This window comes from Palaemon carinicauda, chromosome 10, assembly GCF_036898095.1.
Source record: "Palaemon carinicauda isolate YSFRI2023 chromosome 10, ASM3689809v2, whole genome shotgun sequence".
NCBI lineage: Eukaryota > Metazoa > Arthropoda > Malacostraca > Decapoda > Palaemonidae > Palaemon > Palaemon carinicauda.
This window is the reverse complement of record NC_090734.1, coordinates 140,374,136-140,401,439: the sequence shown is the minus strand read 5'-3', so window position 1 is coordinate 140,401,439 and position 27,304 is coordinate 140,374,136. Positions and strand designations below refer to the sequence as shown.

At 40.8% G+C, this 27,304-nt stretch overlaps 1 long non-coding RNA gene across 2 annotated transcripts in view; it reads right to left on the bottom strand.

Moving 5' to 3' along the window:
• Positions 1–6: 6 nt before the first annotated feature.
• LOC137648509 (uncharacterized) overlaps positions 7–27,304 on the bottom strand; it is a 35,825-nt gene continuing 8,527 nt past the window's right edge. The window contains exons 1-4 of one of the 2 annotated variants that reach the window (XR_011045641.1): positions 27,014–27,090; positions 23,568–23,735; positions 22,168–22,277; positions 7–452 (exon numbers count right to left, since the gene is read on the bottom strand). This is a non-coding gene — a long non-coding RNA (uncharacterized lncRNA). Of the gene's footprint in view, positions 453–22,167; positions 22,278–23,567; positions 23,736–27,013; positions 27,091–27,304 lie in introns of those variants that run through there. The other variant, XR_011045642.1, reaches the window with a different exon arrangement.

Sequence of the window (27,304 nt, the reverse complement as noted above, 5' to 3'; positions counted from 1 at the left end):
ATCTCGTAGACTTGTACTTCGTCTTCGGGCTAAGACATGGACCACTTGTACTGCAGCTTATTGCCGAGACGAAAATTGCTGGACCGGACTTCTACTTCGGGTGCTTGCTGAACCGAAGATCACTGGGGTGTAACTCTGCTTCATCCACTTATTTCGCCGTTGCGTGCCTATGTAGCACGCTAAGGCAACACACGTATTCAAGGCCCCTTGACGACTCAAGCTGAAGATTGAGGCTTCTTTACATGATGTTGAAGCAGCAGCCATAGAATTATATGTACAATAAAGGATGATTGTTATAAGAATGGTTGTTGTTCAAATAAAACATTGCATTCACCTTTTTAGTCTTCTCTGCTCCTTTCATTTATGTATTGCACATTTCCACCATGGAAATCTTTTCCATCCTCCATCTTTTTAGGTCAGTGATTTAAATTCACATCCACCTTCTTGAAATTCTGAAAAAGTAATTATAAGTGAATAAATTATATGTAGACCTATTCTTATCACTAAATCATTCGGAAAAGCAAATTTCATATGGTATCAAAAACACTGCTATTAAGCAATGTATACAAAGTCATGACCACTCACGAACATGAACTTAATGAATGGAAAGCTATGGAAACACAAGACATACATGATCATTATAAAGCAAACAATATCTCTCAATATGCTTCATCCCCACTCCTTGAAAGTCGAATGAAAGAACTAAATATTCGACAGGGCAACCTTTGGGTAATTAAACTTTTAAAAGCATAAATCTAACCCAAAAATAACACTTTCTCCAAGTACAAAAAATAAAATATTGTTATTGATTTATCTGAAGTATGTAACCAGAATTGTTAAGTGCCTAAGACGAAATAACAGAACGGTTCCTAGTAAAGTAAAAATAGACGAAGTCTTGCAAATCTGTACACACAGCATTAACGGTGTAATTTTGTTCCTGGATTATCTTAATCAAAATAACTTATTCCGAAATTCCTGACATATTAAAAGTCAAAATTAACGTTAGATCAGAACATTCTTCCTAAGGTTCTATTTATTTTTCTTTCTCTTTTCACGTTTCCATCTTCCTATTTACTAGCTGACGCAGCCTAAGTGTTAGCTCTGTTCAAGATACACAATCCCAAAAGTAGAAAATATATAATTATTATTGTTATTCCTTGTCAAGTTAATTAACAAAAAGTTTACTAGACATCTATAAACAATTGCTCTACAAGGTACATGTTAGGGATGGCTCTAACACTGTTTCTCTCTCAGGGATGGCTCTAACACTGTTTCTCTCTCAACTGTCAAACTCATACCTAAATGTTGGTTGGTATTTTACTCAAAATACGGAATCGCCACAGACTCTCCTAATCGCTAACCTCAATTACGTAGTATCCATGCCAAGAACTACTTTTAAAGAAAGATTTGAAAACATGAGGAAAAGCCAGTAACCCATATCAATTCTGATAGGACCTTTGATAGGGAGAAACCATTCAAGAATACTTTTGTAAACCAAAATGGTAGGGAAATTGTCAGTAACTATGTCTAGGACTGTATTTGAGGGGGGGGGGGGACTTGGTGGAGAAAGGGCTTGGAGGCCCTACCTATGCCTGATTTTGAAGGGCCAAATGGTGGCATAAATGTCAGCTATAAGATTTATTTTGAGGAAACACTAGTTGTAGAAGAGGCCAAGAACTTGTGTTCAGAAAGTCTTTTTCTAGGTATTAGTTTTACGGTAGGCATACTCTCCAGAAGAACCGACAGCAGCCTGCGCCTAGGACTACTTACTCTTCAGGTATCTCTAGACATAGAACAAGGAGGCCGAGAGTTAAAAAATATTTTGTAGGAACCATAGATGGGGTCATGATCATTTTAGAAGAGGCATTTAGAGGTAGAAATGCACAAACCCCTTAGCTTGAACGACTTTTGAAAGGCTATATGGTAGTGTAAAAGTTAGTAACCTCTACTCAGGACGATTATGAGTTGGTGGGGGAGGAAGCAGAGATTCCCTAAGGGTTACTTGGTAAGGAAAATATCAGTAACCCCTGACCAGAAATAATTCTAAAGACCCATTTGGTGATAACCTCAAAGTTGCTTCAGAGTCCTACACCCAAAGGCCAAATAGAGCAGAAAATAAGTGACCTTGCCCTGGACTACTTGCGATAGTGTACCATATAATGTAATGAAATACAAGTCCCTACCTAGGCATATTTTTAAAGGGCCACATTAGCAAAATGTCAATATAGTAGCTTATCCCCTAAATGACTCTTACGTAAGCCCTTATTGGGAAGGAGCCATTAGACCTCTAACAGAAATAAAAATGTAAGGAAATATAGTGGAGAAATGCTAGTAACACCTCAGGACTATTATTGAGTGGGGCCCTTGGAATAGGTGCAACTGAATGACAAATATTTGAGGGCTACTTGGTAAGGAAAATGCCAGTGGCCTTTATCTAGGAATAACTTTGATGGGCTGCTAGGTAGGAAGACAACTGGAGACCAAGACCAGGCTTTTTTTTGAGGGGCTGTTTGATGGGATAAATGTCACGAGTTCGACAGATGGCTTGTATTCCCCACTATAAGATAATTACGCACATTTCCTATACTCACTTTGACAAAAAAAGAAAATTTCGGTATGACAAATAAGCTACACAACCAGCTTCTTAGTATGAAAATTAACTCGGTTTTAAGTGATACACACAACCACCTCAGTTTCAAGTGACAAAAGACAACAAGCTTCTTAGTTTCAACTAAAAAAAAAAAGCAGCTTCTCGGTTTCAAATAACAAAAAAGCAGCTCCTCGGTTTCATCTAACAAAAAAAAAACTGGCTTCTCAGTTTCAGTTGACAAAATAAAAAACGCTTCTCAGTTTCAAGTTACAAAAAGAACCAGATTCAAATGACAAAAATTAACTGGCTTCTCAGTTTCAACAAACTGAAGACACAGTTTTTCAGTTTCAACTAAAAAAAAAAAAAAAAAAAAAAAAAAAAAAAAAAAAAAAAAAAAAAAAAGTCTCAGTTTCAAGTGACAAAAATACATTAGCTTCAAAGGATAACTAACAAAAAATAAACAGCTAGGCCTACTCCTAGTTTGAAGGGAAAAAAACACTTGCTTCTTTTCTCGGTTTGAACTGACAAAAACGCCCAACTCATTTAACTAAATATCATCATTCCTAGATATCAAGTGAAAAAAAAAAAAACAGCTTTTCAATACCAAATCAAACAACCACCAGCTGCTTTAGTTCCAATTGATAAAAATCAACCAGCCTCTAAAGTCCAAGTGACACAAGATAACCACCTTCTTGGGTTCAAGTGACAAACAACAGCTTCTCGGGTCCAAGTGATAAAAAACAACTTCTCAGGTCCAAGTGACCAAAATAAAAAAACACGAGCGTCTCATGTCTAAGTAACAAAAAAACATGAGCTTCTCATGTCCAAGTAACAAAAAAACATGAGCTTCTCAGATCCAAGTGACAAAAAACATTAGCGTCTCAGATCCAAGTGACAAAAAACATTAGCTTCTCAGATCCAAGTGACAAAAAACATTAGCTTCTCAGATCCAAGTGACAAAAAACATTAGCTTCTCAGATCCAAGTGACAAAAAACATCAGCTTCTCAGATCCAAGTGACAAAAAACATCAGCTTCTCAGATCCAAGTGACAAAAAAACATCAGCTTCTCAGGTACAAGTGATAAAAAAATCCAACTTCCTAGTTCCGAGTGACGAAAACACCTTTTCAGTTCCAAGAGACAGAAAATTGACAGCTTTTCAATTCAGGGTGACAATAAACAACCAGCATTGAAGTTTGAAAAATGCGAGCTTCAAAGTTTGAAGAAAAATTAGCTCGGTTGAACCAGTGCCACAACTTTTTCACTTCTGAGTGACCAAAAACCAGCAGATAATCAGTTTACATAGAACCACCTCCTCACCAGTTTCCAGTTTAACAAAGAAAATAATGAGTTTCCAGTTTAACAAAGAAAATCATGAGTTTCCACTTTAACAAAGAAAATCATGAGTTTCCAGTTTAACAAAGAAAATCATGAGTTTCCAGTTTAACAAAGAAAATCATGAGTTTCCAGTTTAATGAAGAAAATCAAGAGTTTCCCAGATCAACAAAGAAAACCAGATTAAAACTATTAACAGCTTTAGAAAAAAAAAATTGACAAAAACAACCAGCTTTTCAGTTTTGCAAAACTGCCACCCACCAGTTTCCAGTTTAACAAAGAAAATCACTACTTTCCCAGATCGACAAAGAAAAGCACCAGCTTATCAGATTAAAACTATTACTAGCTTAATAAAAACAAGCTTCCCAGCTTGACAAAAACAACCAGCTTCTTAGTTTTACAAAGACCACCCCCCACCCCACCAGTTTCCAGTTTAACAAAGAAAATCCTGAGTTACCCTGATCGACAATAAAAAAAGCACCAGCTTTTCAGATTAAAATTATTACCAGCTAAAAAAAAACAAGCTTCCCAGCTTGACAAAAACAACCAGCTTCTCAGTTTTATGAGGAACACCAGCCCAACCCCCCCACCCCCTTTTTTTTCAATTTTAACAAAGAAAATCACGAGTTTCCCAGATCGCCAAAGAAAGGCACTAGCTTTTCAGATTAGAACTATTACCAGATTTAAAAGAAAAAATAATTCCCAGCTTGACAAAAACAACCAGCTTCTTAGTTTTACAAAGACCACCCCCCATCCCACCAGTTTAACAAAGAAAATCACGAGCTACCCTGATCGACAAAGAAAAGCACCAGCTTTTCAGATTAAAACTATTACCAGCTTTACAAAATTAAGCTTCCCATCTTGACAAAAACAACCAGCTTCTCAGTTTTATAAGGAACACCCCCCCTCCCCGTTTCCATTTCAACAAAGAAAATCACGAGTTTCCCAGATCGACAAAGAAAACCACCAGCTTTTCAGATTAAAACTATTACCAGATTTAAAAAAGAAAAAGAAAAAGAAAAAAAAAAAGCTTCCCAGCTTGACAAAAACAACCAGCTTCTTAGTTTTACAAAGACCACCAACCCCACCAGTTTCCAGTTTAACAAAGAAAATCCTGAGTTACTCTGATCGACAAAAAAAAGCACCAGCTTTTCAGATTAAAATTATTACCAGCTTAAAAAAAAACAAGCTTCCCAGCTTGACAAAAACAACCAGCTTCTTAGTTTTACAAAGACCCCCAACCCCACCAGTTTCCAGTTAAACAAAGAAAATCACGAGTTTCCCAGATCGACAAAGAAAACCACCAGCTTTTCAGATTAAAAATATTTACCAGCTTTAAAAAAAAAAAAAAAAAAAAAAAAAAAAAAAAAAAAAAAAAAAAAAAAAAGCTTCCCAGCTTGACAAAAACAACCAGCTTCTTAGTTTTACAAAGACCACCAACCCCACCAGTTTCCAGTTAAACAAAGAAAATCACGAGTTTCCCAGATCGACAAAGAAAACCACCAGCTTTTCAGATTAAAAATATTTACCAGCTTTAAAAAAAAAAAAAAAAAAAAAAAAAAAAAAAAAAAAAAAAAAAAAAAGCTTCCCAGCTTGACAAAAACAACCAGCTTCTTAGTTTTACAAAGACCACCAACCCCACCAGTTTCCAGTTTAACAAAGAAAATCACGAGTTACCCTGATCGACAAAGTACAGCACCAGCTTTTCAGATCAAAATTACTAGATTAAAAAAAAAAAAAACCAAGCTTCCCAGCTTGACTAAAACAACCAGCTTCTCAGTTTGACAAAAAAAAAAAAAAAAAAAAAAAAAAAAAAGCCACCACCCCAGTTTAAAAACCCTAGCTTCTCACTTTGACGAAATAACATCACTTTCTCAGTACGAAAAAACATAGCTTCTCATTTGGATAAAAAAAAAAAAGTAGCTTTTCAATTTGACAAAATTACTAGCTTCTCATTTTGACATAAACCTATTCACTTCTCAATATATAAAATTATCAGTTTCTCAATTTAACAACAATAAAATACCAGCATCTCAATTAAAAAAAAAAAAAAAAAAAAAACACCAGCATCTCAGTTTGATGAATAAAAACAAATTCTTTGCATGTCAAAAACCCAATGAGCTTTTCCATTTAATAAAGAAAATAGCTTCTCCATTTCCAGTGACACAAAATAGCTTTGAATTACAAGTAACAACAAATAACCAGCTTATAGGTTTCAAGTGACAAAAAAACCAGCTTATAGGTTTCAAGTGACAAAAAACCAGCTTATAGGGTTCAAGTGACAAAAAACCAGCTTCTTATTTTTTAATGATAAAAAACTACCAGCTTCTCAATTTAAAGTCACAAAAAACAACCAGATTCTGAGTTTTATGTGACAAGACACCAGCTTCTCAGTTTAAAAACAATAGAAACCAGTTTTTTCACAGTTTAGAATTTACAAAAGAAACCTAGATTTACGGTTTCAAATGACAAGAAACAACCAGTTTCTCAATGTAAAGTAACAAAAATCTACCAGTCACTCAGTTCTAGTTGACAAAGGAAACCAGCTTCTCAGTTGAAACTTACTAGTTTCCAATAACCCCAAACAACCTGCTTCTCACTCCCAGTTGAAAGCATACAACCAGCTTCTCACTCCCAGTTGACAGCATACAACCAGCTTCTCACTCCCAGTTGACAGCATACAACCAGCTTCTCACTCCCAGTTGACAGCATACAACCAGCTTTTCACTCCCAGTTGAAAGCATTCAACCTGCTTCTCACTCCCAGTTGACAGCATACAACCAGCTTCTCACTCCCAGTTGAAAGCATTCAACCAGCTTTTCACTCCCAGTTGAAAGCATTCAACCTGCTTCTCACTCCCAGTTGAAAGGCTACAACCAGCTTTTCACTCCCAGTTGACAGCATACAACCAGCTTCTCACTCCCAGTTGACAGCATACAACCAGCTTCTCACTCCCAGTTGACAGCATACAACCAGCTTCTCACTCCCAGTTGAAAGCATACAACCAGCTTCTCACTCCCAGTTCAAAGCATACAACCAGCTTCTCACTCCCAGTTCAAAGCATACAACCTGCTTCTCACTCCCAGTTGACGTCATACAACCAGCTTCTCACTCCCAGTTGAAAGCATTCAACCAGCTTTTCACTCCCAGTTGAAAGCATACAACCAGCTTCTCACTCCCAGTTGACAACATAAAACCAGCTTCTCACTCCCAGTTGACAGCATACAACCAGCTTCTCACTCCCAGTTGAAAGCATTCAACCAGCTTTTCACTCCCAGTTGAAAGCATTCAACCTGCTTTTCACTCCCAGTTGACAGCATACAACCAGCTTCTCACTCCCAGTTGACAGCATACAACCAGCTTCTAACTCCCAGTTGACAGCATACAACCAGCTTCTCACTCCCAGTTGACAGCATACAACCAGCTTCTCACTCCCAGTTGACAGCATACAACCAGCTTCTCACTCCTAGTTGAAAGCATACAACCAGCTTCTCACTCCCAGTTGACAGCATACAACCAGCTTCTCACTCCCAGTTGAAAGCATTCAACCAGCTTTTCACTCCCAGTTGACAACATAAAACCAGCTTCTCACTCCCAGTTGACAGCATACAACCAGCTTCTCACTCCCAGTTGAAAGCATTCAACCAGCTTTTCACTCCCAGTTGAAAGCATTCAACCTGCTTCTCACTCCCAGTTGAAAGCATACAACCAGCTTTTCACTCCCAGTTGAAAGCATACAACCAGCTTCTCACTCCCAGTTGACAGCATACAATCAGCTTCTCACTCCCAGTTGACAGCATACAACCAGCTTCTCACTCCCAGTTGACAGCATACAACCAGCTGCTCACTCCCAGTTGACAATATACAACCAGCTTCTCACTCTCAGTTGAAAGCATACAACCAGCTTCTCACTCTCAGTTGAAAGTAGACAACCAGCCTCTCACTCCCAGTTCAAAGCATACAACCAGCTTCTCACTCCCAGTTAAAATCATACAACCAGCTTCTCAATCCCAGTTGCAATCATATAACCAGCTTCTCACTCCCAGTTGAAAGCATACAACCAGCTTCTCATTCCTAGTGGACAGCATACAACCAACTTTTCACTCCTAGTTGACAGCATACAACTAGCTTCTCACTCTCAGCTGAAAGAATACAACCAGATTCTCACTCTCAGTTGAAAGCATACAACCAGCTTCTCACTCTCAGTTGAAAGCATACAACCAGCTTCTCACTCTCAGTTGAAAGCATACAACCAGCTTCTCACTAACAGTTGAAAGCATACAACCAGCTTCTCACTCTCAGTTGACAGCATACAACCAGCTTCTCACTCTCAGCTGAAAGCATACAACCAGCTTCTCACTCCCAGTTGAAAGCATACAACCAGCTTCTCACTCCCAGTTGAAGGCATACAACCAACTTCTCACTCCCAGTTGAAAGCATACAACCAGCTTCTCGCTCCCAGTTGAAAGCATAAAACCATCATTTCACTCCCAGTTGAAAGCATAAAACCAGCTTCTCACTCCCAGTTGAAAGCATAAAACCAGCTTCTCACTCCCAGTTGAAAGCATAAAACCAGCTTCTCACTCCCAGCTGAAAGGCTACAACCAGCTTCTCACTCCCAGCTGAAAGGCTACAACCAGCTTCTCACTCCCAGCTGAAAGGCTACAACCAGCTTCTCACTCCCAGCTGAAAGGCTACAACCAGCTTCTCACTCCCAGCTGAAAGGCTACAACCAGCTTCTCACTCCCAGCTGAAAGGCTACAACCAGCTTCTCACTCCCAGCTGAAAGGCTACAACCAGCATCTCACTCCCAGCTGAAAGGCTACAACCAGCTTCTCACTCCCAGTTGAAAGCATACAACCAGCTTCTCACTCCCAGTTGAAAGCATACAACCAGCTTCTCACTCCCAGTTGAAAGCATACAACCAGCTTCTCACTCCCAGGTGAAAGCATGCAACCAGCTTCTCACTCCCAGTTGAAAGCATACAACCAGCTTCTCACTCCCAGTTGAAAGCATACAACCAGCTTCTCACTCCCAGTTGAAAGCATACAACCAGCTTCTCACTCCCAGTTGAAAGCATACAACCAGCTTCTCACTCCCAGTTGTCAGCATACAACCAGCTTCTCACTCCCAGTTGACAATATACAACCAGCTTCTCACTTCCATTTGACATTATACAACCATCTTCTCACTCCCAGTTGACGTCATACAACCAGCTTCTCACTCCAAGTTGACATCATGCAACCAGCTTCTCACTCCAAGTTGACATCATGCAACCAGCTTCTCACTCCCAGCTGACAGCATACAACCAGCTTCTCACACCTAGTTGACAGCATACAACCAGCTTCTCACTCCCAGTTGACAGACCAGCTTCTCACTCCCAGTTGACAGACCAGCTTCTCACTCCCAGTTGACAATATATAACCAGCTTCTCACTCCTATTTGACATCATACAACCAGCTTCTCCTTCCCAGTTGACATCATACTACCAGCTTCTCACTCCCAGTTGACAGCATACAACCAGCTTCTCACTCCCAGTTAACAGCATACAACCAGCTTCTCACTCCCAGTTAACAGCATACAACCAGTTTTTCAATCCCAGTTGACAGCATACAACAAACTTTTCACCACCAGTTTACGATATTCAACCAACTTTTCACCACCAGTTGACAATATACAACCAATGTTTCACTACCATTTGACAATATACAACCAGCTTCTCACTTCCAGTTGACATCATACAACCAGCTTCTCACTCTCAGTTGACAACATACAACCAGCTTCTCACTCTCAGTTGACAACATACAACCAGCTTCTCACTCCCAGTTGACAGCATATAACCAGCTTTTCACTCCCAGTTGACAATATACAACCAACTTCTCACTCCCAGGTTACAATATATAACCAGCTTTTCACTCTCAGTTGACAATATACAACCAACTTTTCACTCCCAGGTTACATTATACAACCAGCTTTTCACTCTTAGTTGACAATATACAACCAACTTTTCACTAATACAACCAACATCTCAGTTCTAAGTAACAAAACAAACCTGCTCCTTAGTTCTGAGTGACCAAAAAGCAAAATTGTTTTCAATTTTTTCAGTTTCAACGGCCAATAAATAATCATCTTCTCAATTCCCAGTAATTAAAAATGACTAGCTTTTCAGTTTCAAGTGACAAAAAAGAAAAAAAAAACCTTGGTTTCAACAAAAAGCAGATTCTTAGCTTCAACTAACAAAAAACAACCAGCTCCTCAGTTTCAATAAGAAAAAAAGAAAAAAAATAGCTACTCTGTTTCAACTGACAAAAACCAGCTCCACAGATTTAGTGAAAAAAAAACTGCTTTTCAGTTTCAAGTGAGAAAAAAAAAAAAACCTCGGTTTCAACTAAAAAATAGAGAGCAGATTTTCAGCTTCAATTAACAAAAAGCAACCAGCTCCTCAGTTTTAATTAAAACAAAAAATAGCTACTCGGTCTTCTTGGGCTCAGGCCATGTCGTCCTGATGGAAGGTTCCTTTAAGTAGCTTCCTAGGGTATAGTTGATTACAGTGATATTCCCAGAGAATTTACCTTAAGGTCTCCAGAATTCTAACTCATGGCACGAATATCCTTAAAGTTTCCTTTAAGGATATTGCATAATATCAGGGGACATATATCTTGATACGACACATAGCAATCTTCACCCCGAATAGCGTTTTCGCTTCGAGGGGGAAAGAGGCAAAAATAGAAGGGGAGCCGTTATCAAGGTACCCTTCCTCCGTTACTATTTGAGTATCTAGATGGCGCCATCGTCGCCGCCATATTTATTCCTTTATCTGTAGTGATCTCGCTCGGTGATTTTCCCGGTTGCTCTCTCGTTACTTTGGATTATTTTGGATTTATCATGCAATCTCCAGCCCCTTCTGCCTCTGGAGAGTTGAGTATTTGATCTTACATTGTACTGTCAGGAGCAAGGACTTCTGCGGCCATGAGGAGTGCAGGGCGCACTCCCTCTGATCCATCACCAAGGTAACTTTCAAGTACTGGGACCCCCGGTATGTAATGTATGCAAAGCCTTGGTTACTGAAGCCTTTGATGACCCCAAGACAACGGAGTCAAGGGATGCAGCACAGAGTAAGGTGCGTAGATGGGTCCGTGGCTTCCAGAAGAACGCCCCGGGGCCTTACCTTCCGAATGAGCGGATGCGGGCTTATCTATTCCCTAAGGCATCTGCGGATGCAGTCATACTACAGCCTCACCCTGAGATCCCTTGCGTCAGATTTCCGTAGATACGGATGTCTCGGATGCAATGAAGGACATCCATCTAGATGAGAGGATGTCAGAGGTGTCAGAAGACACCGAGAAGGACCTTCTTGCGTTAGGTTAGGAAGAGGAGTCTACCTTGGCTCCTGAAACGGAAGAGGACGAAGTCGAATCGGTGTCCGTTTCATCGGTTCCAGCCACAGAACCAGTGCCCTCTACGTCCTCTGCTCTTCCATCTGATGAAATGGGGAATACCCTGTCTACCCTCATGTCAATGATGGAGAGATTTCAGAAGAAGAGTGAAGAAAGGGAAGCTGCATTGAGGAAGGAGATACATCAGCTCGCAGCGTCCCGCGGGTCTCATAAGAGCAACGTGAAATAGCTTCCTTCATGTTCGGATGTAAACCCGTGGAGGCATGCAGAGTACATGCCAATCACAAACGGGAAGATTTTTAATTCAGGGAAGCTGGGAGCCGTCTTCATCGAAGACGTTGACTTTTGGCCCAACTTTGAGTCTTATCCAGACTGCTTCGTCCGTCTGAAGGCTGAACCTGTGTCTAAAGAGGAGACAGAGCCGAAAGAGGTCATAGTTCTTGACCATGGAAAAGCTCAAGCTTTAATGGCTAGCAGTTTGAAAGACAGGGACTTCACTAACTCTAAAGTGCCAGCCCTGAGTAAGAAACACCCTTCCTTTCTTGCTCCAGCTACACTGGCCTTTCCCTTTGCGGAAAAAGGGTTCAAGGCAGTGATGAAGGCAGTAGAAGCTGGGAATCCTTGTCCTACACTTGAGAACTGTAGACCCTTATCCCTAGCTCTGCCTACTGACCACAAGGACTGGAAGGAAATACACCTTACCTTCTCAGTCGGGAAGTTGGAGGCGGATATTGCTGGACATCAATTCAGTGAAAACCGCCCTAGGTTGTCTGATTTTCTCTTGCGGAGAGAGCAAGAGACAAAGGAAAGACTTGCCGCATCTATGTCCCTCCAGACTACCTTGGAGACAATGGCAAGTGACCATAGAACCCCAGATATGTTTATGGTCGTGGCCAAGTCACACATGGCAACGCTGGTCAAGGACCTATATGGCTTTGTTAGGGCCAGAAGGGCATGTAGGGAGTTTGTGTTTGCTTCAGCTGCGGGGAAGCACGAACCCAGGAAGTTGATATCTTCCAATATCTGGGGAAGGGACCTCTTCCCGAGTGAAATGGTCAAGGAAATAGTCGACAAGGCTGCCACGGAGAACAGGAATCTTCTCCAAAAGTAGGGCATGTCGTCTAAGAGGAAGTCATCCCCGGATGAGGGTCCCCAACCGAAAAGGAAGACAAAGAGGCCAAGGTTGCTCTCTCGCCCCGCCAGACAATAACAACTTCCCATGACCGCAGTGCCCCAGATGGTGGCACAACCCCAACCCACCTACCAGATGGTACCCCAGCAGATGGTGACCCAGTCACCAGCCTTTACTCCCGCCTATGAGAGGCAGACCACTATCTTTCACCCAAAAGGTAGAGGATCAAATAGAGGTTCCTCTAAACGCCCCTCAATAGGAAGAGGGGTAGGGGAGGGCGCGGTCAAGGAGGCAAGTCCTCTGGTCAACAGAAGCAATGAGATGCTTCCGGTAGGAGGAAGACTCCAATCATTTCGGGATCGCTGGACCTTCGATCCCTGGGCCCACAGGCTGATCAAGAACGGACTAGGTTGGAGCTGGAAGACAGCTTCACCATCATTTCCTCAATTCTTCCAACACTCCACCCCCGTCCTGAAAGAATATACCCGAGAACTCTTGAGCAAATGGGTGATAAGGAAGGCAAAGTCCATCAAATTCCAAGGAAGGCTGTTTTGTGTTCCCAAGAAGTACTCAGACAAACTCAGTGTCATTCTGGACTTGTCGCCACTCAACAAGTTCATAGAAAAATACAAGTTCAGAATGCTGACCCTTCAACACATAAGGACCCTGCTGCCAAAACGGGCATACACGGTCTCCATAGACATGGCAGATGCCTATTGGCATATTCCAATCAATCGCCAACTCTCCTCCTACCTAGGATTCAGGCTACAGAAGAAGAAATACGTCTTCAGAGCCATGCCCTTCAGACTAAACATAGCCCCAAGGATCTTTACAAAGCTTGCAGATGCAGTCGTTCAACAACTACGCCTAGAAGGTGTCCAGGTGGTAGCCTACCTGGACGATTGGCTGGTGTGGGCAGCATCCGAGACGGAATGCATGCAAGCATCCAAGAAAGTGATCCATTCCTGGAACATCTAGGATTCAAGATCAACGTCAAAAAGTCTCGACTATCTCCAGCTCAGGAGTTCCAATGGCTTGGAATACATTGGAACTTACAGTCACACCGCCTCTCCATTCCATCAAAGAAGAGGAGAGAGAGAGCAGGATCTGTCAAGAAATTACTGAAATCCAACAGGATATCAAGACACCAACAGGAGAGAGTGCTGGGCTCCCTTCAGTTTGCATCAGTGACAGACCCGGTGCTAAGAGCAGAATTAAAGGATGCATCAGGAGTCCGGAGAAGATACACATCAAGCGCTCGAAGAGATCTAAGAAGACCAATACCGACTCGACTACGATCATTTCTCAAGCCATGGTCAAAGGACAAGAACCTGAAGAGGTCGGTGCCTCTGCAACCACCTCTACCTTCAGTCATCATCCACACGGATGCATCAAAGGAAGGATGGGGAGGTCACTCTCACCAACGGAAAGTCCAAGGAACTTGGTCCTCTCTATTCAAGACCTTCCACATCAACATTCTGGAGGCCATGGTAGTCTTTCTCACGCTGAAGAAATTGTCCCCTCGCCATTCAGTCTACATAAGACTGATTCTGGACAGCGAGGTGATAGTGAGATGTTGGAATCGTCAAGGTTCGAGATCACCCCAAATCAACCAAGGGATGTTGGCCATCTTCCGTGTGGCGGAAAAGAAAAGATGGCACTTATCAGCAGTTCACCTTCAAGGGTTCAGCAATGTGACGGCGGACGCTCTATCCAGGCTCACGCCGATAGAGTCAGAATGGTCCCTAGACGCAGGATCATTCTCTTTCATCTTACGTCAAGTCCCAGAACTGCGGATTGACCTCTTGCGACGAGAGACAACAAGAAACTACCTCGTTATGTGGCCCCATACGAGGACCCTCTAGCGGAAGCGATGGACGCCATGTCCCTCGACTGGAACAGATGGACCGGGATTTACCAATTCCCTCCATCCTACCTTCTGTTGAAGGTTCTCAACAAGCTGAGATCCTTTCAGGAAACAGCAGCTCTAGTGGCTCCCAAGTGGTTGACGAGCAATTGGTTCCCTCTGGTATTGGAGTTGCAGCTGAGGCTGGTCCCTCTGCCGGACCCAGTTCTGACTCAACAAGTACAGAAGTCGACTGTCTTCGCTTCATCACAGAAAACCCAAAACCTTCATCTCATGATTTTCTCTCCTTAGCAGTAAAGAAAAGGTTTGGGATCTCGAAAGACAGTATAGACTTCCTAGAAGAATATAAGTCTAAATCTACCAGAAGGCAATATGAGTCGTCTTGGAAGAAGTGGGTTGCTTTTTTCAAGGCAAGAAGACCAAAAGAGATAAACAGATTTCTGTTTATCCTTCTTTATTCACCTTCATGGACAAAGTTTAGCAGCCAACACGATAACAACATGTAAATCTGTCTTGACTAGACCTTTGCTTTACCCCTTCCAAGTAGACTTATCCAATGAAATCTTTAACAAGATCCCTAAGGCCTGTGCTAGACTAAGGCCTGCAGCACCTCCGAAACCCATCTCATGGTTCTTGAATAAGGTCCTACACTTTGCCTCAACAGTGAACAATGAGGACTGCTCTCTGACTCAAAAAGTTATATTCTTGTTTGCTCTAGCCTCAGGGGCCAGAGTTAGTGAAATAGTGGCCCTTTCTTGGGATGAAGGCCATATTCAGTTCACAGAAGCGGGAGAGCTGAATCTTTCCTGATCCAACGTTTCTCGCCAAGAACGAGCTACCTACCAAAAGGTGGGGTCCCAGGAGAATCTGCCCTCTGAAGGAAGATGCCTCGCTGTGTCCAGTAGTCTCTCTATAGGTCTATCTTCGTAGAACTTCAGACTTCAGGGAAGGACAGCTCTTTAAGGAGAAACATCGGGCTCAAACTTGTCCCTAAAACAACTAAGGGCGAAGATCACCTACTTCATTCGCAGAGCGGATCCTGACAATACACCCGCAGGTCATGATCCTAGGAAAATTGCTTCGTCATTGAACTTCTTACAATGCATGGATTTCGAGCGTCTTCGCTCGTATACTGGAAGGAAGTCATCCAGGGTGTTTTTCAAACACTACGCGAAGCAAGTGCAAGAGTTGAAAAGGTATGTGGTGGCGGCAGGTAGTGTGCTAAAACCTGTCGCTTATCGCTGCAAGGAACAGTGAATTGATTGGGACTTATGTATAGGGTGTACGTGTTGACACCTTACAGTGCAACACGTAAAGTTATGTGTCACCAAGGTGACACTATGGACTGTTCCAGTTACTCTAGGTGAAGAAACAGAGTTAACACTTGTGCCATGTGTTTTTTACACAGTGTGAAAAGACAGTCATTCACAAAAATGAATATTAGAATATTTATTAAATTTTCAGTTTGGTGGCATTTATTAGCGTTTCCTTTCAGGTGAAACAATTATTTCTGGTCTTGTCTGCATTTTTATGTTTATTTGTTTTTCACTAACATTTTCAGTGATACTATATAATGTATGTTGAATTACTATTTATTGATTACCAATAAATAATTGATTGATATTTGCATCTTATTTCGACCCAAACTTAAATAAAGATATGTCTGAGCATTATTTATTTATTCCTTTATAACCTGCATATTGACATAAGAAAAATTGAAATAACTTTGTTCTTACATGAATACAAACCTTCTCTGCCTACGCGTGCTTTGCTCCTACACGGATACTAACTTGTCTGTTGTTGCATACAACTAAGCCTGTATGCCTTGGATGCTATGGTGGCTTATGTAAACCTTTGTTCGTATTTGGAATACAAACTTTGACTGGTTTGGTATACAGTGAGACCTGGATGCTTTTGTTGATAGGTTGTTCATATGGGATATGCATACCTCGAGACTTTTCCCGAGTCTGGTATGACTCTTCCTTGCAGGGGGCAGGAAGCACTAACATAGTTCATGATTAGATGTAATGACGTATAACGGTAACGTCATATGTCTCTAAAGTCTGAGCGACCAAGGAAATATTGTCTTGAGGTTGAGGCACTTTTGGAAATCCACAGATACATTAATGCTCTGGTAACTTTCCATCAGAACGACATGGCCTGAGCCCAAAAAACGGATTTTGAGCGAAGCGAAAAATCTATTTTTGGGCGAGACAGCCATGTCGTCCTGATGGACCCGCAATCTTTTCTATGAAAAGGCTTTGGCAGGATCCCTCCCAAAACTACTGTATCTGTAGCACCTTGCTCAATGCTATAAGGAGTAAACATGGCAGCGACGATGGCGCCATCTAGATACTCAAATAGTAACGGTGGAAGGGTACCTTGATAACTGCTCCCCTTCTATTTTTGCCACTTTCCCACTCGAAGCGAAAACGCTATTCGGGGTGAAGATTGCTGTGTGTCGTATTAAGATATAAGTCCCGATATTATGCGATATCCTTAAAGCTAATTTTAAGGATATTCGCGTCAGGAGTTAGAATTCTGGAGACCTTAAGGTAAATTATCTGGGAATATCACTATAGTCAAATATAGCCTAGGAAGCTACTTCAAGGAACCTTCCATCAGGTCGACATGGCTATCTCGCCCAAAAATAGATTTTTCGCTTCGCTCAAAATCCGTTTGACAAAAACCAAACAGCTTCACAGATTCTAGTGAAAAAAGAAAAAGCTTTTCAGTTTCAAGGGACCAAAAAAGGAGAAAAAACAGCTTCTCAGTGTCTAGGTACAAAAAACAACTAGCTTCTAAGTTTGAACTAACAAAAAACATACATCTCAATTTCAATTAACGAAAAACATACGGTTCCTCAGTTTCAAGTGACAAAAATCAACCAGCTTTATAGGTTCAACTAACAAAAAAAATGAACAGTTACTCGCAGTTTGATGTAACGAAAACACACTTGGTTATCTAGCCAGTTTAAAATAAAAACAAAATAAACATCAAGCTCCTAAATACCAAGTGAAAAAGATAGCTTCTTAATATCAAGTTAAAAAAAAAACAGCTCTAATTCAAAGTGACAAAACATAACTAGCTTCTGAGGTCCAAGTGACAAAAAATGCCAGTTTTCATGTCCATGTGACAAAAATCACCAGCTTCTCAGGATCAAGTGACAAAAAACACCAGTTTTCAGGTCCAAGTTACAAAAAGCACCAGTTTTTATGTTCTAATAACAAAAATCAGTAGCTTCTCAAGTCCAAGGGACAAAAAAACACCAGTTTTCATGTCCAAGTGACAAAGAAAAACAGGTTTCATGTCCAAGTGACAAAGAAAAATAGGTTTCATGTCCAAGTGACAAAAAACGCCAGTTTTCAAGTGACAAAAAAATCCCTTTTCAGGTCCAAGTGACAAAAAAACCCACCCGTTTTCAGGTCCATGTGACAAAAAAACCCACCAGTTTTCAGGTCCAAGTGACAAAAAAAAACCCACCAGTTTTCAGGTCCAAGTGACAAAAAAAACCACCAGTTTTCAGGTCCAAGTGACAAAAAAAAACACCAGTTTTCAGGTCCAAGTGACAAAAAAAAACCACCAGTTTTCAGGTCCAAGTGACAAAAAAAACACCAGTTTTCAGGTCCAAGTGACAAAAAAAACCACCAGTTTTCAGGTCCAAGTAACAAAAAAAACTACCAGTATTCAGGTCCAAGTGACCGACCAGGCTCCCAGTTTCTAATGACAAAAAATGAAAAAAAAAAAGCGACCAGGTTCCCAGTTGTTAATGACGTAAAGCAACAAGGTTTTCAGTCTTAAGTGACCAAAAACAGCCAGCTTTTCATTTTAAAGTGAAAAAAACACAACCTAACCAAATGCAAAAACAACCAGCTGCTCATTCTCAAATTGACAAAAAAACAATAAGTTTGTTTTAACAAAAAATCATCTAGTTTCAACAGATAAAAAACCACCAGCTCCTCAGTTTAATATGAACAAAAAATCCATTTTGTCAGTTTCAATTGACAAAAAGCAACCATTTTTAGTTCAAAGTAACAACATAACAGCCAACTTCTCAATTTCCAGTGTCTTAAAATAACCGGCTTTCCAGTTTCAACCTAAAAAAAAGAACTAACTTCTCAGTTTTAAGTGACAAATCAACCTTTTTCAGTTTCAACTAAGGAAAAACAACCAGCTTTCAAATGCTAAGTGAAAAACCGCCTCTTCAATACCAAGTGAAAAACCGCCTCTTCAATACCAAGTGAAAAACCGCCTCTTCAATATCAAGTGAAAAACCGCCTCTTCAATATCAAGTGAAAAACCGCCTCTTCAATATCAAGTGAAAAACCGCCTCTTCAATATCAAGTGAAAAACCACCTCTTCAATACCAAATGATAAACCGCCTCTTCAATACCAAGTGAAAAACCGCCTCTTCAATACCAAGTGAAAAACCGCCTCTTCAATACCAAGTGAAAAACCGCCTCTTCAATACCAAGTGAAAAACCGCCTCTTCAATACCAAGTGAAAAACCGCCTCTTCAATACCAAGTGAAAAACACAACCAACTATTCACTCCCAGTTGACAACATACAGTCAGCTTCGCATGTCCAAGTGACAAGAACAACGAGCTTGTAACATTCAAACGACAAACCACCACCACATACGTCCACGTGACATAAAACGACCAGCATCTGAAGTTGGGGTAAAAAAAAAAAAAAAAAAAATCTCAGATTAAAATGACAACAGGTATCTTTTCTCCGGTCCAAATGACAACCACCAGCTTCTCAGTTCTCAGTTCCAAGTAACAAAAAACAGCTTCTTTGTTCCAAGTGATAAAATCTTTTCAGTCCCAAGGGACAATAAATAACAAGCTTCCTAGGTTTAAGTGAAATGAAGCCATCAGCTTCTCAATACCAAGCGATAGAAAATAACTAGCTTATCAATTCTAAGTGATAATAAAACTGGTTCTCAGTTCTAGCATCTAAAAACAACCAACTTTCTCGGTTCCAAGTAACAAAACACAACCAGCCTTTCGGTTCCGATTGACAAAACATAACCAGCCTCTCGGTTCCGAGTGACAAAACACAACCAGCCTCTCAGTTCGAGTGACAAAACACAACCAGCCTCTCGGTTCCAAGTGACAAAACACAACCAGCCTCTCGGTTCCGAGTGACAAAATACAACCAGCCTCTCGGTTCCGAGTGACAAAACACAACCAGCCTCTCGGTTCCGAGTGACAAAACACACCAAGCCTCTCGGTTCCGAGTGACAAAACACAACCAGCCTCTCAGTTCGAGTGACAAAACGCAACCAGCCTCTCGGTTCCGAGTGACAAAACACAACCAGCCTCTCGGTTCCGAGTGACAAAACACAACCAGCCTCTCGGTTCCGAGTGACAAAACACAACCAGCCTCTCGGTTCGAGTGACAAAACACTACCAGCCTCTCGGTTCGAGTGACAAAACACTACCAGCCTCTCGGTTCGAGTGACAAAACACAACCAGACTCTCGGTTCGAGTGACAAAACACAACCAGACTCTCGGTTCGAGTGACAAAACACAACCAGACTCTCGGTTCCGAGTGACAAAACACAACCAGCCTCTCGGTTCAAGTGACAAAACACAACCAGCCTCTCGGTTCAAGTGACAAAACACAACCAGCCTCTCGGTTCCGAGTAACAAAACACAACCAGCCTCTCGGTTCCGAGTGACAAAACACAACCAGCCTCTCGGTTCCGAGTGACAAAACACAACCAGCCTCTCGGTTCCGAGTGACAAAACACAACCAGCCTCTCGGTTCGAGTGACAAAACACTACCAGCCTCTCGGTTCGAGTGACAAAACACAACCAGCCTCTCGGTTCGAGTGACAAAACACAACCAGACTCTCGGTTCGAGTGACAAAACACAACCACTCTCTCGGTTCGAGTGACAAAACACAACCAGACTCTCGGTTCGAGTGACAAAACACAACCAGACTCTCGGTTCGAGTGACAAAACACAACCAGCCTCTCGGTTCCGAGTGACAAAACACTACCAGCCTCTCTGTTCGAGTGAAAAAACATGACCAGACACTGTTCGAGTGACAATACACAACCAGCCTCTCTGTTCATTCCGAGTGACAAAATACAACTAACTACTAATGTCTCAATGAATAAAACAAAAGGCTTCCTAGGTCCAAGTGAATAAAACAAACAGCTTCTCAGGTTCAAAGGAATAAACAACCAGTATTTCAGGTTCATGTGTTAAAAACCAGCTTTTCAGTATTAAGTGACAAAAAACAACCAGCTTCTTAGTTCTAAGTGAAAAATTAAGCAGCTTAGTTCCAACTGACAAAAAAATAACCAGCTTTTCAGTAACAAAATGTCTTACTCCTTAGTCCTGAGAGACAAAAAATAACCAATTTCCTTTCCATGGGCCAATTAAATAACCAGCTCCTAGATTCATAGTAACTGAAAACAACCAACTTTTTTCAATTCCAAATGTCAAAAAACCAACTGGCCAATTTCAAGTCCTTAAAACAAACTTACTTCCATGTGAATAAAACAAGCTTCTCAGTTTCAAGTGAATAAAACAAGCTTCACAGATCCAAATGAATAAAACAAGCTTCACAGATCCAAATAAATAAAACAAACTTCTCAGTTTCAAGTGAATAAAACAACAAGCTTCTCAGTTTCAAGTGAATAAAACAACAAGTTTCTCAGATTCATATGAATAAAACCACAATATTCTCAGTTGCAAGTGTATGAAACAACTAGCTTCTCAGTTTTATGTGAATAAAATAAAAAGCTTGCTCAGTTACAAGGGATATTAACAACCAGCTTGTCCTTTTCAAAAAAAAAAAAAAAAAGCAGCTTCTTAGTTCTGTGTCAAAAAATAACCAACTAAGGTACAACAGTATAACTAGCTACAAGGATCAAAGGGATTAGAACAACTAGATTCTCAACTTCAAGTGTCAATTAGCTTCTCGTGTACAGATGCATAAAACCAGCTTTTTTTGGATAAAAAAAAAAAAAAAAAAAAAAAAACACTTTTGGACAACGTGACAATCTCTTTTGAAATAAGAGAACTTGAGATGAAGGAAAGTTTAATGATTGGGTAATTGAAGGTCATCACGAGTGGTATATAGACACATACGATCAGTGACCAAACCTCTTCTCCAGACCATGACCTATGAGCAGGTAGGCCTCTCTCTCTCCAAATACCAATTCCCTCCATCCCTACCTCACAAAGATGGGGAGATTGCAGACTACTACAAACTATCAGGCTTTAGTGGAGGCTCGAACTCCCGCCCAATAGATTAAGAGTGAATTTTTCAATATGTCACCTCAACATGACCATTGAAAGGAGAATGAAAGCCTCCACTTCAGCCAAATTTGTCAGAGATAAAGACAGGTTGTTAAAACATTTAAGCAATAGGAAATTATAGATTTTTAGCAGGTGGCGTTAACATGCAAACCATTTCGATGACGCACAGCTTTCAAACAGCATCTCATTAATGAATGCTGTCAATGCAGCAAGATTCAAACCTAGGTTAACACGAAGTATTTTCAAATACTCACTGCGATCAAAATCTAGCCGGGCATTTCCTATGTATCATGTGATTAAGATTATTTTCGTTGGTTTAAGTGCTGAGACTCAGTATATCAGACTACTGGGTTTGTGTAGGCCACGATAGAAGTATCATTTGCCAAACAATTATTGTGAATAGTTTAATGTTAAATCTAACTAAATGGGTAAATAGTCAATTCACAAAAATATTTAGGTAAATGCTGCAAGGATTGAAATAAACACTTGCATTAATCCACCATCAACTAGAAATCGTTAACTCAGAAAAAAATCTTAAAAAGTACTGAATGGACACCTTACATACTTTCATCAACCAGGTAATTACTATTTTGTTGCAAGTTTGTAGAGAGTACGTTCTTGTTCTAGCCCAGTCCTGATCCTGTGTCTTGGAAATGAGACATACAGACTGCCATCCTGTAAAGCAAGGATTACACTTAGATTTCAAAAAATATTTCCGTAAGTTATTAATTGAACTATTTCTTGGGATTATAATGGTAGCTCTAAATTTAGTTTACTTTATCTCCTAGTGCCTTATGCTTGTAGATTTGCTATTCTTGAACTAGAGCCAGTGCATTGATAGCCAATACCAGCAAAATCAATATGTCCACAGAATAGTCAGTATCATCGATTCACCTTCAGTAGAACAATTATCCAAATTAGATCTACTGTACAACAATTTCTCCATTTCCAAAAGACTATAAAAGTTCTGATATTGGTGTTCTCCAATTAACTTTAGATATTTTATTACTTGGTTCACCCACACAGCTCAAATCAAATTTTCAAAATCTAAGATTATATACTGTTGTTCAAAGCATAGTTTTTCAGGTCATTCAGTAACATTTCAAAATAGTTAACTATTTCTATTCAGGCCAACCGTGAAATTTTCCATAAGCCAATCTTTTTATCTTGTTGTTTTCTTTTAAAATTGGTTAACATTCTACTGGTTATCTGAGTACTCTGACTTGGTACCAATCTTAAAATGTGTGGAATTTTGAACCATCCTTAAGTTATGCAAATGCACAGTTCCTGTCCGAAACTATTAGCAGTTTACTTAACACTTAAAAAGATACAGTTATTGGTAGTACTTAGTAATTCCACTGCTACACCTACAGTGTATATTAAAGTACTGTATATTGGAACTTGATTCAAAGAGCTACCTCGTGTTTTAAGCAGTGATAAAACAGCCCGAGTTTTGAAACTACCACCAAGATGATATATTTCATAAATAAAAAAAAATAGATTCCATGATGCAGTGGAACATTATTGCAATCCACTGATCAAATTTAACAAGTGGTACCTACCTATACAACTTATCCAAAATGCATTAGATTATGATACTAAATAAGCTGCTTTCGTTGTTCCTAATTAATTATTGCGAGTATCTAATTCTTCTAAATCTTATTCAAAATTGACCCATTATATACGTCCAGTCGATTCGCAAAATTAGGGTTTAGAATTTCAAACACTATACAAAACCCTAACTATTAAAATAGACTTTTCTAACATTATGCCAAGAATGTAACTAGTGTCTTGGGAATTCATACAAATTAAGAGTATGTAAACTGAGGGAAAAACCAAAATCCAACATATTACACAAGTTTATTGATCATTAGTATCAATCTTTCAGGCATTTCTATAACAGTAAAGCATACCATTACACCAGTTTTACATTCCTAGTACCAACTTTATTCAACAGTTCTTCACCTGAGCGCACAGCTGACCCTAACTCGATTAAGTCCAGAATATCCAAGTCATGCCAGATGCTTCAGATCTCACGTGGTAACTTGGCAGATAGAAACAAGGTTATTTCCTTAATTTTCTCCTTGGGGCGCAACGAATTTACATGCTAGTACACTCCATTCTCGTGGGAATCTGAAAATGGAAAATAATAGAATTAAGAACTGCAAATTATAGATTATAGCATTTATTTGCCAATAATACTTGCACACGAGGTGTTTTAATACAAAAACTCAAGCCGTTCTACTTTGTGAAACACCTAAAAATATACAACAAAATCTCACTATCATATTGTGCATAAACTTTGACTTGATAAACTACTGTTATAATTTCTTTCAGTTAATATATTTACTCATTCCAGATTAAAAATAGAATAGATTTGTATTTTCCCTAACCAAGAAATCCGAGACCTTTGATAGAAGTATGAATTCACCGAAGCAGGAACGAGCGTCTAAGCTTTACAACAAGGTAAACAGTTGTTTGTCGATCCCACCCACTCTACAGGGAAGGCTATCTTCACTGACCTTTAACCTAGGACTTGCGAGGAGGGTTGAGGCGGGCAGTGTAGTTTGTAAGTGCCAATGTACTTTGGTCCTGCATAAGAGCAAAAAGCAAGACGTCATTATCTTAACATCTTAACTACCCGAGTATGAATATGTTTCAGGTGTTAGGATGGGTCTCCACCAGTGAATGGTAGACTGTCACTGATGAACCTATATCTCTATGATGCATCCCCAAATGTATGGACAGATGTTATGAAAACTTTCGTGCACATTCTACCCTTCCTTGCTCTTGAACAGAAGGGAGGGGGGACACGCTTCCATTCAAAATCTATTGCAAAGAAAAGGTACTCTGTTGAGTAACTTTTTTGCATCAATCGTGCGGTCAAGCTCCATAACGGTACTGCTGTACCCTCAAGAACGGCAAAATAGAAAAGTCGAGACCTTCTCATCTTTATTCTCGAACTTGGGTCACGCCTGCTATTAAGAACTACCTGTTGAGCAGCTACCAAACCTCTGGGTAAAACAATCCAGGGTCTGGGGTATACCTACTACAGGTAGTAGGCGGTGAGGTGGAGGTTGCCTGGCACTTCCAGACTTATGCCTTCAGCACTTGCTTCACAGACAGGTTGCTCTTGCTCTTAAGGCAAGGGTGGAGCTGAACTTCAGTTGCCTTATACTCTTACCCTGTAATATTGAGGCAATGCTAGGTGTCAGACTGAGTGACTAGAGGGCTGTTTTCAGTAATTGTTCTTGGAGGAAAACGGCATGTGATAAGAACTACTACTGCGATAAGCCTTACTCTATGCTCCAAAGAGCATGGGGGTAAGTCCTTTGAATCTCACCAGGGAGAGCAATCCCCATGTTTGGATGGATTACTAGAGACCAACCGATCTAGGCCTGAGAAGTTATACGACTTAACCAATGAGCATTGGACGCTCGTTGCCATTGGTCTTGAATTACAGTGCGACTGAAAATGAACAGGGAACCGAGCTACAGACAAGTTAGGTTATCGATGGGTTGAAGGGTCAGAGCTCTTGCCAAATCTCGGGCAAGATTCTGTACTTGTGGCAGAAGTGTAAACCTTGGCGCATCATCACTCATAGCTTTCCCGTGGGGTGGGGGTTGGTACATCGCTGACATTCCCACAAAACCATGCATTGGAACAATGTGGTGTCCTAGACTTCTTTATCTGTCATTCTGGGCCTCAATGACTTCGAGTGATAGGCAGTGACCCCGAAGGGTTGGCAGGCGAGGAAGGCGTCATAGCAACAAGCAAAGAGGTGCTTCATTACCCAAGTTGATAAGTTTCCTGGCTGTAGAAGAACTCCTCGGTGGAACAGTATGAGAGAACACGTTTGGGGGCTCCACAACACAGATCTCCTCTGCATGTGGAACAGCAGAGGAGGCAGCAGCATGAAATAGACAACTGGGATTGAATATATTAGCGAAAAGGTTTCTCTACCAAAGGGATACCAATACCAAGGACAGGCCACAGCAAACTAAGGTTTAGGTCTTTTCTGGAGTCTTCAACAGTAGTCGCAACGACAGGAGTACTTTGAGGGAGAGGCAGGGTGTCTGATATTGTCTTTGCTAACGGGAGGGAATTCTACCATCTCTGTCAAAACACCCAGAGAGCAGGGGGGAACTTCCTCCATTTTCCTCCGACTGACTACCCGAAAGCAGTGGAAAATCAGGTTTTGCATCCAAAGATGAAGGCGCCCTGGAGTTTTGAGGCATCAGCTTGAGCACTACCAAGTCCGATGCCGATAAATCTCTTAAACTTCAAGAACTCCAACCCATTGCACTGGAGGTCACTACCTACACTTGGAACCAGGGGAAGCCTGCGAGCAGTCATACCCCCTGATCCTGGAGAAGCTACACTATCTGCCAGGGCAAATCTGTTTGTTGGCTTACGGAGCAGTTATCAATGAACAAGTACACAATCTCAAAAAAGACACCATAAATTGGGCATGGCAAGACTGAAAAAATTAGTACACTGCCAAAGACAACCTCAAAGTGAAACTACCAGGACCGACCCTCCACCCAACAGCCAGCTGTGTTTTAAGGCGGGTTTACACGGCCGAGCAGCTCGCCGAGCCCGGTTGTCGAACCTACTTGTAGAACGGCTCGAAGAGCTTTCAGACAGTACATCGAGCCTCAGTGTGCCTCGTGCTAGAACAATGTTAACATGTCTCTCGACCAGGACGATTTGATAGCCATTGCTTTAGCAGTGGCACTAAGGAAAAAAACAATCAAAGTGGACGAAGGATTGGCTACTAATAAAGAGAAATTTTCACACACCAACTTGCTTATTGCTTTAAAATTAAGGCTTTGAAATTAGTTATTTCAATATTTCATGCAGAGCCACTATTCTTTTGTTTCTGGCCACTTTATTGGAATAGTCTTTTGATTTAACTTTCCATAAAGCTGGATGAGCCCGATATGTATGTATGAAATCAAAGTACGACTTCCTTCTCATTCTTGCTTTCATTAATGGCAGCCATTATTCATTTCTTTGATGATGTTTCCTCTAGCAGGTTTGAATAACAACTGAGGTTCGATGCTCGACACCCGTTCACACCGCTCGTCAAACAATGTAGCTCCGCCCACAAAAGTCAAGATGAGCCTGACTTTCATCGAGCCGTTCGACGAGCGCGCTCGACAACCAAATAGCCCGTTTACACGCTCGAACATCAATTCAAACACAGGGTTGTCGAGCCAGGCTCGACGAGCTGCTCGCCCGTGTAAACCCTGCTTAACTCAAGCTTAACGGCTATTCCTGTTACAGGTCGAAGGTTTATATTACGTATAGGAACAAAACCTATTTTAGTGATGAAAACTAAAGTAATATTTATTACCAAATTCAAACTGCCACTTAAGAAATACTAGGTAAAAAAGGACTACACTTACAGAAGAGAATTTATCGAAATTTACACTGATCTGAATTCCCTCTCATGGCCAGAGATTCTAGAAACCTGGAAATAAAAAATCTTTAAACGTTTAAAGTAAGGTCGCGTTAAACTTACCCTGTTCCCGATACAACAATGGTCAGTTTTATTCCAATGTTAGATAAGGGGGTAAATGTGTAGGAGAGCTCCGCGCTCGATTTAAAAGTTTCTAAAAGTAGAAAACGAAAGAAAACAGTAAATTAGAGCTACAGTTACCTTGAAACTGAGATAATCCTCCTACAACCACCTAACT